This window comes from Manis pentadactyla, chromosome 2 (genome assembly GCF_030020395.1).
Source record: "Manis pentadactyla isolate mManPen7 chromosome 2, mManPen7.hap1, whole genome shotgun sequence".
In the NCBI taxonomy this organism is placed as follows: Eukaryota; Metazoa; Chordata; class Mammalia; order Pholidota; family Manidae; genus Manis; species Manis pentadactyla.
In genome coordinates, this window is record NC_080020.1 from 82,033,341 (window position 1) to 82,046,890 (window position 13,550).

Below are 13,550 nucleotides of genomic sequence, written 5' to 3' on the forward strand. Positions count from 1 at the left end.
ATGAGTTCCTTGTATATTTTGGATATTAACTCCTTATCAAATAAAAGGTTTGCAAATATTTTCTCTCATTCTTTAGATTGCCTTTTCATTGTTTGGGTTGTTTCTTTTGCTGTACAGAAGCTTTTTGGTTTGATGTAGTATCACTTGTTCATTTTTGCTTGTATTGCTTGTGCTTTTGGTATCATATCCCGAACATCATTGCCAAGACCAATGTCAAGGACCTTTATCCCTTTGTTTTCTCCTAGAAATTTTATGTTTTCAGGCCTTATGTTTAAGAATTTAATCCACTTTGACTTAATTTTTGTGCATGGTATTAAATAGGGGTCCAATTTCATTCTTAAGCATGTGGTTGTGCAGCTTTCCCAGCACCATTTATTGAAAAGAGTATCCTTTCCCTATTGAATACCCTTGGTTCCCTTGTTAAATTCTAGTTGGCCTTATATGTGAGGGTTCACTTCTTTGGGCTCTCAATTCTGTTGCATTGGTCTATCTGTCTGTTTTTATGGTAGTACCATACTGTTTTGATTACTCTAGCTTTTTAATATAGTGTGAAATCAGAAAATCTGTTGTCTCTATCTTTGTTCTTTCTCAGGATTGCTTTGGCTATTTGGTGTCTATGGTGGTTCCATATGGATTTCAGGATTTTTTTCTTTTTCTGTGAAAAATTGCCATTGGAATTTTGATAGGGCTTATTGCATTGAATCTATAAACAGCTTTAGGTAGTATGGACATTTCAACAATATTAATTATTCTGATCAATGAACATGAGATCTCTTTCCACTTATGTGTGTCATCTTCAGTTTCTTTCATCAATGCCTTACAGTTTTCAGTGTATAGATCTTTCAACCTCTTTAAAGTTATTCCTAGATATTTTATTGTTTCTGTTTCTATTATAAATGAGATTGTTTCCTTTTTCAGATAGTTTGCTAGTGTATAAAAATGCAATTGGTTTTTGAAATGATGATTTTATATTCTTCAACTAACTGAGTTTCTTTATGCTAAGAAATTTTTGGTGGATACTTCAGAATTTCCCATATATAAGAATATGTCATCTGCAAACAGTTTTACTTCTTTCTGATTTGAATTACTTTTATTTCTTTTTCTTGCCTGATTGCTCTGGCTAGGACTTCTAGGACTTTTTTTAAAAAGTGGCAAAAGTGGGCACCTTTATCTTAGAGGAAAAGTTTTCAGCTTTTCACCACGGTGTATAATATTAGCTGTGGGTTTATGATACATGACTTTTATTATGATAAGATATAGCCTTTCTATACCCAATTGTTCTGAGTTTTTATCATGAAAAGATGTTGAATTTTGTCAAATGCTTTTCTGCATCCATTGAGATGACTGTGCAATTTTTATCTTGCATTCTATTAATGTGGTGTATTATGTTTGTTGATTAACCTATGTGGAACCATTCTTGAATGCCAGGAACAAATGTCACTTGGTCATGACATACGGTCCTTTTACTGTGCTGTTGAATTTAGTTTACTAATACATGTTGAGTATTTTTGTATCTGTGCTCATCAGGGATGCTGGCCTGTGGGTTTCTTTTCTTGTAGTGTCTTTATCTGACTTTGGTACAAGGGTGATGCTGGCCTTATAAAATGAGTTGGGAATCTTCCCTCCTCTTTAATTTTTTAGAATAGTTTGAGAAGGGTTGGCATTAATTCTTCTTATGTATTTGGTAGAATTTGCCAGTGAAGCCATCTGGTTCTGGGTTTTCTTTGTTGGGCTTTTACTGATTCTCTCTCTTTACTCATTATTGGTCTGCTCAGATTTCTATATCTTCATGGTTCAGTCTCAGTAGGCTGTATATTTCTAGGAATTTATCTGATAATTTTTTTCTAAGTTATCCAACTTGTTCGCATAAAATCTTTTTGGCATATAATATTTGTAATCTCTTATGATCCTTTGTATTAATGTGGAATTAGTTGCAATATCTCCTCTTTCACTTCTAATTTTCTTTGGCTCTTCTGTTTTTTTTTTGCTTAGTATAGCTAAAAGCTTGTCAATTTTGTTTTTTGAAAAAAACTTTTGTTTTCAGTTTCATGGATCTTTTCTCTTCTTTTTCTGGTCTCTGTTTCACTAATATCTGCTTTGGCTTTGGTAGTTTTCTTCTTTCTACTAACTTTGATGTTTTTTTCTAGTTCCTTGAGGTGTAAAGTTAGGTTTTCTTTGATCTTTCTTTCTTTTTTTAAATATCTCTACAAAGTTTTCTCTTAGAATTTGTTTTGCTGCATCACATTAGTTTTGGCATGTTGTTTCTGTTTTTATTTGTTTCAAGATATATATTTATTTTACTTTTGATTTTTTTCTTTGTCCCATTAGTATGTTGTTTAATTTCTACATACTTGTGAATTTTCCAATTTTCCCCTGTTCTCATTTCTAGATTTATACTATTGTAGTCAGAAAAGATACTTTGTATGATTTTACTCATCTTAAATATGTGATTTCAGTCTTCTTAAATTTGCTCAAACTTATTTTGTGACTTAACATTTGATCTATAGTGGAGAATGTTCTGTTCTTCCACTTGAGAGCAGTGTGTATTTGGCTGCTGTTGGGTGGAATGTTCTGCATATGTCTATTAGGTGTATTTGGCCCAAAGTGATAATTTTAAGTCCAGTGTTTCCTGTTCATTTGCTGTCTGATCTGTCCGTTGTTGAGAGAGGGGTATTGAAGTCCCCTACTATTATTGTATGTATTGTTGTCTATTTCTCCCTTCTGATCTGTTAGTATTTGCTTAGTATATTTACATGTTCTGATCTTGGGTGTATATATATTTACAATTGTTATATCCTCTTGCTTAGCTGGCTATTTTATTGTTATGTAATGAGCATTTTTGTCTCTTGTTACAGTTTTTGACTTACAGTCTATTTTGTTTGATATTAAGCATAGCTATTTCTTCACTCTTTTGTTTCTACACATGGAATATCTTTTTCCATCTCTTACTTTCAGTCTATATGTGTCCTTAAAGCTGAAGTGAGGCTTTGTAGGCAGGACATACTTAGATTTTTTTCTTCTTTTTTTTGTAATTCAGTCAGCCACACTTTGCCTTTTGATTGGAGAGTTTGTTTGTTTTTTTTACATTCAAAGTAATAATTGATAGGTAAGGACTTACTAATGACATCTTATTCATTGTTTTCTGACTATTTAAACACACTTTGAACATAACATCCTACTCTCCCCTGGCCTGTAAGATGTCTGCTGAGCAATTTGCTCATAACCTTACTGTGGGAGGAGGTGCCCTTGTTTGTGAGGAACTTTTTTTCTTGATTTTAAAGTTTCTCTTTGTCTTTGATTTTAGATAGTTTTATTACGTAGTGTCTTAGGAAAGATCTTTTTAGGTTGAAAGTGTTTGGAGACTTTTGAGCCTAATGAACTTGTGTATCCATATCTTTCCCCAGATTTGGGAAGTTCTTAGCCATTATTCTTTTTTCTTTTTGCCTCTTTATCCCCTTCACCTATTTTATGCACCTAGTCCAACCCCTTCCCCATGATAACCACCAGCTACTTCTCAGTGTCTATGAGTTTATTGCTGTTTTGTTTTTAGATTTCACATATAAGTGAAGTCATATGGTATTTGTCTTTCTCTGCCTGGCTTATTTCACTTGGCATAATATCCTCCAGTTCCATCCATGTTATCACCAATGCAGGAATTATTTTTTTTTATGGCTGAATAATCAATAGATGATGGACACTTTGGCTGCTTCCATATCTTGGCTATTGTAAAATAGCTATTATTTCTTGAAGTATGCTTTCTTCCCTTTTCTCCCTCTCTTCTCCTCTAGGACTCCAATAGTATGTAGATTGGTCTCATAATGGTGTTCCATAGTTCTTGTAGGCTTTCTACCCTCTTTTTTATGCTTACTGCTTTGTTCTCCTCTGGATAATTTCAAATGTTCTGTCTTCTACCTCACAAGTTCTTTCTTCTGCTTGATTTTATCTAGTATTGATGCTCTCTATTTTTTTCTCATTTAATTCATTTTATTTTTCAGCTCCAGAATTTTTTTTTTAAATAATTTTATCTCTCTGTTAAACTTCTTGTTTTGCTTATGCATTATTTTCCTGATTTTGTTGAATCATCTTTCAGTGTTTTCTTAGATATCACTAACTTGTATAAGACAACTATTTTGAATTCTTTATTAGACAAATAGCAGATCTCCATTTCCTTCTGGCCATTTACTGAAAAATTGTTCTGTTCTTTTGATAGTGTCATGTTTCCTTGATTTTTCATGTTCCTTGAAATCTTGTGTTGCTGTCTTCACAGTTGAAGAAGGGCCACCTCTTCCAGCTTTTTTGACTGGTTTTGGAGAGAAATGCATTCCAACATCTCTGTTAGGAATTTTGAGGCTTTCTGAGACCTTTTCTATGTATTCTTATGCTTCACAGTTCCTCTTGGGTTGAGGTATTTCTTAAGATTATATGCTTTCTCTCGATCCTCCAAGTCAGACTTTGTGCTGTCAGCCTCTTGTTTACTTTGTCTAAGGCAGTACTGAATGCTTATATTTGTGTGCTTTTCCTCAGTCCTGTAGTCAGACTGGCTTTCTGCACATACTCACTAGCTGGCTACAAAGTGTTGCTCACACCACCATTGGGGACATGCACAGAGAACCAGCTGTCGGGTGTGGGTGAGATGTGTGGAGCACTGGGAGTGCCTATGGACCAATTGAGAGGGATCTCCAGAGGAGGCATCCCTAGTGGCTTCTTGGCAGGCTTTCTGATTGAATCTGTGAAGCAGTTACAGGATCCATGTTCCTTTCATGTCTCTGAGAGCCTGGGTGCTATTCCCCCAGCCTCTCCCTAACCTCCAGTGCAAAGCACACTTCAGTATTCTGAATGGGTCGAGAAACAAGTAGTTTCTTTTGGTGGTGCCCTGCACAGCACAGCTGGCAAAGCTGGGAACTCACTCATATGCTCTCAGTCTCTTCCATGGGGGAAATCAAGATCTTTCATGACACGGAACTATGCCAGCTTGGGAGAACTATAAAGCTTTCTAGGTAAAGTGAAACTGCTCTTCTTACCCTCTTGAATGCATCCAATCTTGTTTGTTTGTTTGTTTTCCTCCAATGGTATGCTGGAACTTCTCTGCTGGACCCCCAGACTTCCACAAAGGCACTTTCCTCCATGGGTGATCACCTAAATCAATGTTCTTTGCAGGAAGATGGTAGAAAATGCTTATTCTGCCATGTTGATGATGTTACTCCCAATTTTTATTTTTTTTATTTTTATATTTGTAGATAATTATTTTTTATTGAAGGGTAGTTGACACACAGTATAACATTACATTAGTTTCAGGTGTACAACATAGTGATTCAACATTTATATACCTGACAATTCTAGGTACCAGCTATCACCATACCAAGCTGTTACAATATCTTGACTATATTCATTACATCCCGGTTACTTATTATTTTACCATTGGAAGTGTGTACTTTTTTTTTTCTTTTTGTGAGGGCATCTCTCATATTTATTGATCAAGTGGTTGTTAACAACAATAAAATTCTGTATAGGGGAGTCAATGCTCAATGCACAATCATTAATCCACCCCAAGCCTAATTTTCGTCAGTCTCCAATCTTCTGAGGCATAACAAACAAGTTCTTACATGGAGAACAAATTCTTACATAGTGAATAAGTTCTTACATGGTGAACAGTACAAGGGCAGCCATCACTGAAACCTTCGGTTTTGGTCATGCATTATGAACTATAAACAGTCAGTTCAAATATGAATACTCATTTGATTTTTATACTTCATTTATATGTGGATACCACATTTCTCTCTGTATTATTATTATTTTAAATAAAATGCTGAAGTGGTAGGTAGATACAAGATAAAGGTAGAAAACATAGTTTAGTGTTGTAAGAGAGCAAATGTAGATGATCAGGTGTGTGCCTGTAGACTATGTGTTAATCCAAGCTAGACAAGGGCAATAAAACATCCACGTATGCAGAAGATTTCTCTCAGAACAGGGGGGGTGAGGTTCTAAGCCTCACCTCTGTCGATCCCCAATTTCTCACCTGATGACCCCCCTGCGACTGTCCCTGTCTTAGGTTGTTCCTCCCTTGAGGAATCTTACCCGTCTCTGGCTAACCAGTCATCTTCCGGGGCCATACAGGGAAAGGTAAAGTTGGTAAGTGAGAGAGAAGCCTTATTGTTTGAAATGGTTAGCTTTTTATTTCTTTGCATATTTATGCCCTGTAGCTTCTATGCCCAGCATTTGTCTTGAGGTATCTTTACCACTTGGAAGAATTATGATACTCGGTAAATTTGATATGAGGCACGAATTCTATGTAAGGGTTGTAATTAGGAAGGAAGAAGAAAAGCTATAGAAGTAGCAGGCGGAAGAAAACATGGGAAGATTGATTATTTCTTTGACATATCTTCTTGTAGAGTAACTTCAGCATGTATAGGTTTTAAGCTACTACTTAAATTGCGCACACACATTAACATAATAGGAGTATAGTTACATAACCAAAGCATACCTGTAATTACCAGCCATCTCCAGTGAAACCAAGAAAAACAGTTAGGCACCTTAGGCATTTGTGAAAACTTATCTATGATATGGTGGATATTGTCCAACTGAACTTGAACAGTCTGAGAGAAATCAGACAAATTGAAACAACCCATTCCTGGGGACTGTTCACATGCCATATGTTCTTTTAACAGTAAATAGTCTGTAGTTGTAAGACTTTGGAGCGCTACAATTTGCACTTCTCCAAATTCTTGGTTGAGTTCCAACAGTATAGATCCAGTCAAATTTGTTGTTTTACTGTATGCACAGGCCAGCTTAGATATCTAGTCCAGGAACTGGTGGGATGAGTGCATCTACAGCTGTAGCAGTGGGTGGATCTTTGTTGGCGTTTTTTGATGATCATCTTCTGGCATGAGTCTTCCAGAGAGTGCTGATGTTGGAAGTTCTTTTTCATATCGTATCTTAGTTGATTTTCGGGGTAGCCCAATTAGGCTTTGATCCTCTGTATAAACACAAACAGACCCTTTGCCTACACTTTTATATGCCCTTTATACTCTTGTGTAGAACGCATTGGAGGTTACCACACAAGAACTGCCCTATTTTTTTTTTTGGTATCACTAATCTACACTTACATGATGAATATTATGTTTACTAGGCTCTCCCCTATACGAGGTCCCCCCTATAAACCCTTTTACAGTCACTGTCCATCAGCATAGCAAAATGTTATAGAATCACTACTTGCCTTCTCTGTGTTGTACAGCCCTCCCTTTTCAGCTACCCCCCCATGCATGCTAATCTTAATACCCCGCTACTTCTCACCCCCTTATCTCTCCCTACCCACCCACCCTCCCCAGTCCCTTTCCCTTTGGTACCTGTTAGTCCATTCTTGAGTTCTGTGATTCTGCTGCTGTTTTGTTCCTTCAGTTTTTCCTTTGTTCTTATATTCCACAGATAAGTGAAATCATTTGGTATTTCTCTTTCTCCGCTTGGCTTGTTTCACTGAGCATAATACCCTCCACCTCCATCCATGTTGCTGCAAATGGTTGGATTTGCCCTTTTCTTATGGCTGATTAGTATTCCATTGTGTATATGTACCACATCTTCTTTATCCATTCATCTATCGATGGACATTTAGGTTGCTTTCAATTTTTGGCTATTGTAAACAGTGCTGCGATAAACATAGGGGTGCACTGATCTTTCTTGTACTTGATTGCTGCATTCTTAGGGTAAATTCCTAGGAGTGCAATTCCTGGGTCAAATGGTAGGTCTGTTTTGAGTATTTTGATGTACCTCCATACTGCTTTCCACAATGGTTGAACTAACTTACATTCCCACCAGCAGTGTAGGAGGGTTCCCCTTTCTCCAAAGCCTCGCCAACATTTGTTGTTGTTTGTCTTTTGGATGGCAGCCATCCTTACTGGTGTGAGGTGATACCTCATGGTAGTTTTAATTTGCATTTCTCTGATAATTAGCGATGTGGAGCATCTTTTCATGTGTCTGTTGGCCATTTCTGTTTTGGAGAACTGTCTGTTCAGTTCCTCTGCCCATTTTTTAATTGGGTTATTTGTTTTTTGTTTGTTGAGGCGTGTGAGCTCTTTATATATTCTGGACGTCAAGCCTTTGTCAGATGTGTCATTTTCAAATATATTCTCCCATACTATAGGGTTCCTTTTTGTTCTATTGATGGTGTCTTTTGCTGTACAGAAGCTTTTCAGCTTAATATAGTCCCACTTATTCATTTTTGCTGTTGTTTTCCTTGCCCGGGGAGATATGTTCAAGAAGAGGTCACTCATGTTTATGTCTAAGAGGTTTGTGCCTATGTTTTCTTCCAAGAGTTTAATGGTTTCGTGACTTACATTCAGGTCTTTGATCCATTTTGAGTTTACTTTTGTATATGGGGTTAGACAATGGTCCAGTTTCATTCTCCTACATGTAGCTGTCCAGTTTTGCCAGCACCATCTGTTGAAGAGACTGTCATTTCGCCATTGTATGTCCATGGCTCCTTTATCAAATATTAATTGACCATATATGTCTGGGTTAATGTCTGGATTGTCTAGTCTGTTCCATTGGTCTGTGGCTCTGCTCTTGTGCCATTACCAAATTGTCTTGATTACTATGGCTTTACAGTAGAGCTTGAAGTTGGGGAGTGAGATCCCCCCTACTTTATTCTTCTTTCTCAGGATTGCTTTGGCTATTCGGGGTCTTTGGTGTTTCCATATGAATTTTTGAATTATTTGTTCCAGTTCATTGAAGAATGTTGCTGGTAGTTTCATAGGGATTGTATCAAATCTGTATATTGCTTTGGGCTGGATGGCCATTTTGACGATATTAATTCTTCCTAGCCATGAGCATGGGATGAGTTTCCATCTGTTAGTGTCCCCTTTAATTTCTCTTAAGAGTGACTTGCAGTTTTCAGAGTATAAGTCTTTCACTTCCTTGGTTAGGTTTATTCTTAGGTATTTTATTTTTTTTGATGCAATTGTGAATGGAGTTGTTTTCCTGATTTCTCTTTCTGTTGGCTCATTGTTAGTGTATAGGAAAGCCACAGATTTCTGTGTGTTGATTTTGTATCCTGCAACTTTGCTGTATTCCGATATCAGTTCTAGTAGTTTTGGGGTGGAGTCTTTAGGGTTTTTTATGTACAGTATCATGTCATCTGCAAATAGTGACAGTTTAACTTCTTCTTTACCAATCTGGATTCCTTGTATTTCTTTGTTTTGTCTGATTGCTGTGGCTAGGACCTCCAGTACTATGTTAAATAACAGTGGAGAGAGTGGGCATCCCTGTCTAGTTCCCAATCTCAGAGGAAATGCTTTCAGCTTCTCGCTGTTCAGTATAATGTTGGCTGTGGGTTTATCATAGATGGCCTTTATTATGTTGAGGTACTTGCCCTCTATTCCCTTTTTGCTGAGAGTTTTTATCATGAATGTATGTTGAACTTTGTCAAATGCTTTTTCAGCATCTATGGAGATGATCATGTGGTTTTTGTCTTTCTTTTCATTGATGTGGTGGGTGATGTTGATGGACTTTTGAATGTTGTACCAGCCTTGCATCCCTGGGATGAATCCCAGTTGTCATGGTGTACGATCCTTTTGATATATTTTTGACTTCGGTTTGCTAATATTTTGTTGAGTATTTTTGCATCTACGTTCATCAGGGATATTGCTCTGTAGTTTTATTTTTTGGTGGGGTCTTTGCCTGGTTTTGGTATTAGGGTGAGGCTAGCTTCATAGAATGAGTTTGGGAGTATCCCCTCCTCCTCTATTTTTTGGAAAACTCTAAGGAGAATGGGTATTATGTCTTCCCTGTATGTCTGATAAAATTCCGAAGTAAATCCATCTGGCCTGGGGGTTTTGTTCTTTGGTAGTTTTTTGATTACCGCTTCAATTTCGTTGCTGGTAATTGGTCTGTTTAGATTTTCTGTTTCTTTCTTGGTCAGTCGTGGAAGGTTGTATTTGTCTAGGAAGTTGTCCATTTCTCCTAGGTTTCCCAGCTTGCTAGCATATAGGTTTTCATAGTATTCTCTAATAATTCTTTGTATTTCTGTGGGGTCCGTCGTGATTTTTCCTTTCTCATTTCTGATACTGTTGATTTGTGTTGACTCTCTTTTCTTCTTAATAAGTCTGGCTAGAGGCTTATCTATTTTGTTAATTTTCTCGAAGAAGCAGCTCTTGGTTTCATTGATTTTTGCTATTGTTTTATTGTTCTCAATTTTATTTATTTCTTCTCTGATCTTTATTATGTCCCTCCTTCTGCTGACCTTAGGCCTCATTTGTTCTTCTTTTTCCAATTTCAGTAATTGTGACTTCAAGCTATTCATTTGGGATTGTTCTTCCTTCTTTAATTAGGCCTGGATTGCTATATACTTTTCTTTGAGAACTGCCTTCACTGTGTCCCACAGAATTTGGGGCATTGTGCTATAGCTTTAATTGGTCTCCATATATTGCTTGATCTCTGTTTTTATTTGGTCATTGGTTCATTGATTATTTAGGAGCATTTTGTTAAGCCTCCATGTGTTTGTGAGCCTTTTTGTTTTCTTTGTACAATTTATTTCTGGTTTTATACCTTTGTGATCTGAGAAGTTGTTTCGTAGAATTTCAATCTTTTTGAATTTACTGAGGCTCTTTTTGTGGCCTAGTATGTGGTCTATTCTGGAAAATGTTCCATATGCTCTTGAGAAGAATGTGTATCCTGCTGCTTTTGGGTGTAGAGTTCTGTAGAAGTCTATTTGGTCCATCTGGTCTAGGGTGTTGTTGTTCATTGCCTCTGTGTTCCTTACTTATTTTCTAACTGGTTGATATGTCCTTTGGATTGAGTGGTGTGTTGAATACTCCTAAAATGGATGCATTGCATTCTGTTTCCTCCTTTAATTCTGTTAGTGTTTGTTTCACATATGTCAGTGCTCCTGTGTTGGGTGCATATATATTTATAATGGTTATATCTTCTGGTTGGACTGACCTCTTTATCATTATGTAATATCCTTTTTTATCTCTTGTTACTTTCTTTGTTTTGAAGTCTATTTTGTCTGGTAGAAGTACTGCAGCACCTCCTTTATTCCTCCTTATTGTTTGCATGAAATATCTTTCTCCATCCCTTCACTTTTAGTCTGTGTATGTCTTTGGGTTTGAGGTGATTCTCTTGTAGGCAGCATATAGATTGGTCTTGGTTTTTTATCCATTCTATTTCTCTGTGTCTTTTGGTGCATTCAGTCCATTTACATTTAGGGTTATTATTGATAGATATGTACTTATTGCTATTGCAGGCTTTGGATTTGTCATTACCAAATGTTCAAGGATAGCCTCTTTACTATCTAACCAGCTAAGTTTACTCACTTATTATGCTATTATTAACACAGTCTTATGAGTATTACTCTCCCTTATTTTTCTTCCTCCTCCTCTGTTTGTTAGGCATTTTATTCTGTACTCTTTTGTATTTCCCTTGACTGATTTTGTGAGTAGCTGATTTTATTTTGCCTTTAGTTAATATTTGCTTGGTCTGCTTTCTTTGCTGTGGTTTTATTTTCTCTGGTGATATCTGGTTAGCATTAGGAGCAGTTCCATCTAGAGCCGTCCCTTTAAAATACATTGTAGAGGTGGTTTGTGGGAGGTAAATTCCCTCAAGTTTTGCTGTCAGGGAATTGTTTAATCCCTTCTTCAAATTTAAATACTAATCATGCTAGATACAGTATTCTTGGTTCAAGGCCGTTCAGTTTCATTGCATTCAATATATCATGCCATTCTCTTCTGGCCTGTAAGGTTTCTGCTGAGAAGTGTGATGATAGACTAATGGGTTTTCCTTTGTAGGTGATCTTTTTTCTTTCCCTGTCTGCTTTTAATACTCTATCCATGTCTTTGATCTTTGCCATTTTAATTATTATATGTCTTAGTGTTGTCCTTCTTAGGTCCCTTGTTTTGGGAAATATGTGGGCTTCCATGTTCTGAGAGACTATTTACTTCCCCAGCTTGGGGAAATTTTCAGCAATTATTTCTTCAAAGACACTTTCTATCCCTTTTTCACTTTCTCCTTCTTTTGGTACCCCTATAATGCGAATATTGTTCCGTTTGGATTGGTCACACAGTTCTCTGAATATTGTTTCATTCCTAGAGACACTTTTATCTCTCTCTGCCTCAGCTTCTCTGTATTCCTGTTCTCTTATTTCTATTCCATTAACAGTCTCTTGCACCTCATTCATTCTGCTCTAAAATCCTTCTATTGTTTGTTTCATTTCTGTTATCTCCCTCCAGAATTCATCCCTTAGTTCTTGCATATTTCTCTGCAGCGCCATCTGCATTCTTATGACTTCTATTATGAATTCCTTTTCAGGAAGATTGGTGATTTTTGGTCTCACCAGGCCCTCTGTCTGGGGTTCGAGGGATTTTGAACTGAACATGATTCTTCTGCCTTTTCATGGCAGTGGAAGTGATTGTAGGTGAGTTTCACGTGTGTCAGCTGGGAGAACAAACTCCCTTCCTGCTTCCTGGTCACCTTACCCATCTCTGCTGCCTATGTCGGGCAACTGCACACAGGGAGCAGCCTCTGGATTGATCCCTTGAGCTTCTGTGGATGGGACAGCCCTTCGGATGGCCCAGGGCACTGGCTGTGGTTGTAGGCAATCAGCACATGTTCACCGTGAGAACAGAGCTCCTACGTGCTTTCTGGACTCCACACCGGCTTCCTATGCCTATGCCAGTCAGCTGTGTGCAGGTGGCAGCCTCTGGATTGATCCCCTGAGCTGCCATGTGCACGGTGGCCCTCAGGATGGCCTAGGGCACTGGCAGTGGTTGCAGGTGATCAGTGCGTGTTCGCTGCTAGAACAGAACTCGTACGTGCTTTCTGAACTCCGCGCCAGCTTCTTCTCCCTGTGCCAGTCAGCCATGTGCAGGAGGCTGCCTCTGGGTTAATCCTCTGAGCTGCTGTGGGCAGGGTGGCCCTCAGGATGTCCTAGGGCACTGGTGGGGGTTGCAGGCGAGAGCAGCGCATGTTCACTGTGAGAATAAAGCCCCTTTGTGCCTTCCAGACTCTGCACCAGTCTCCGCTGTCTGTGTCAGTTGACTGTGGGCAGGGGGCAGCCTCTGTGTCTGGCCTGGTTAGCGGCAGGCTGGGTGAAGCCCTGTGTGGTTTTTGTGGGTGGGGCTGCTCTCCAGTTGCTCCACAGCAATGGCGGATCAGCCAGTTCGCTTGCAGTGCTATCTGCAAGTGGGGGTAATGAACAGCAGGCCGCTTATTGCCATGAGGGGCTTTGGTGCTGCATTGCCACCCAGGGGTTTAGGGTGAATTTCTGGTTATTTAGTAGTTCTGTGCTTCCACTCTTTCCCAACTCTGATTCTTTTCCTCCCACCGGTGAGCTGGGGTGGGGGGAGTGCTTCAGTCCCACCAGGTCGTGGCTTTGTATCTTACCCTTTTCGTGAGATGCTGAGTTCTCACCTATGTAGATGTGGCCTGGCTGGTGTACTGTATCTCCTTAGGAATCGTTGTATTCACTGTATTTTCAAAGTATATATGGTTTTGGGAGGAGATTTCCACCAGCCTACTCATGCTGCCATCTTGAGAATCTACTCTTCAGTTTTTTTATTCTTAAA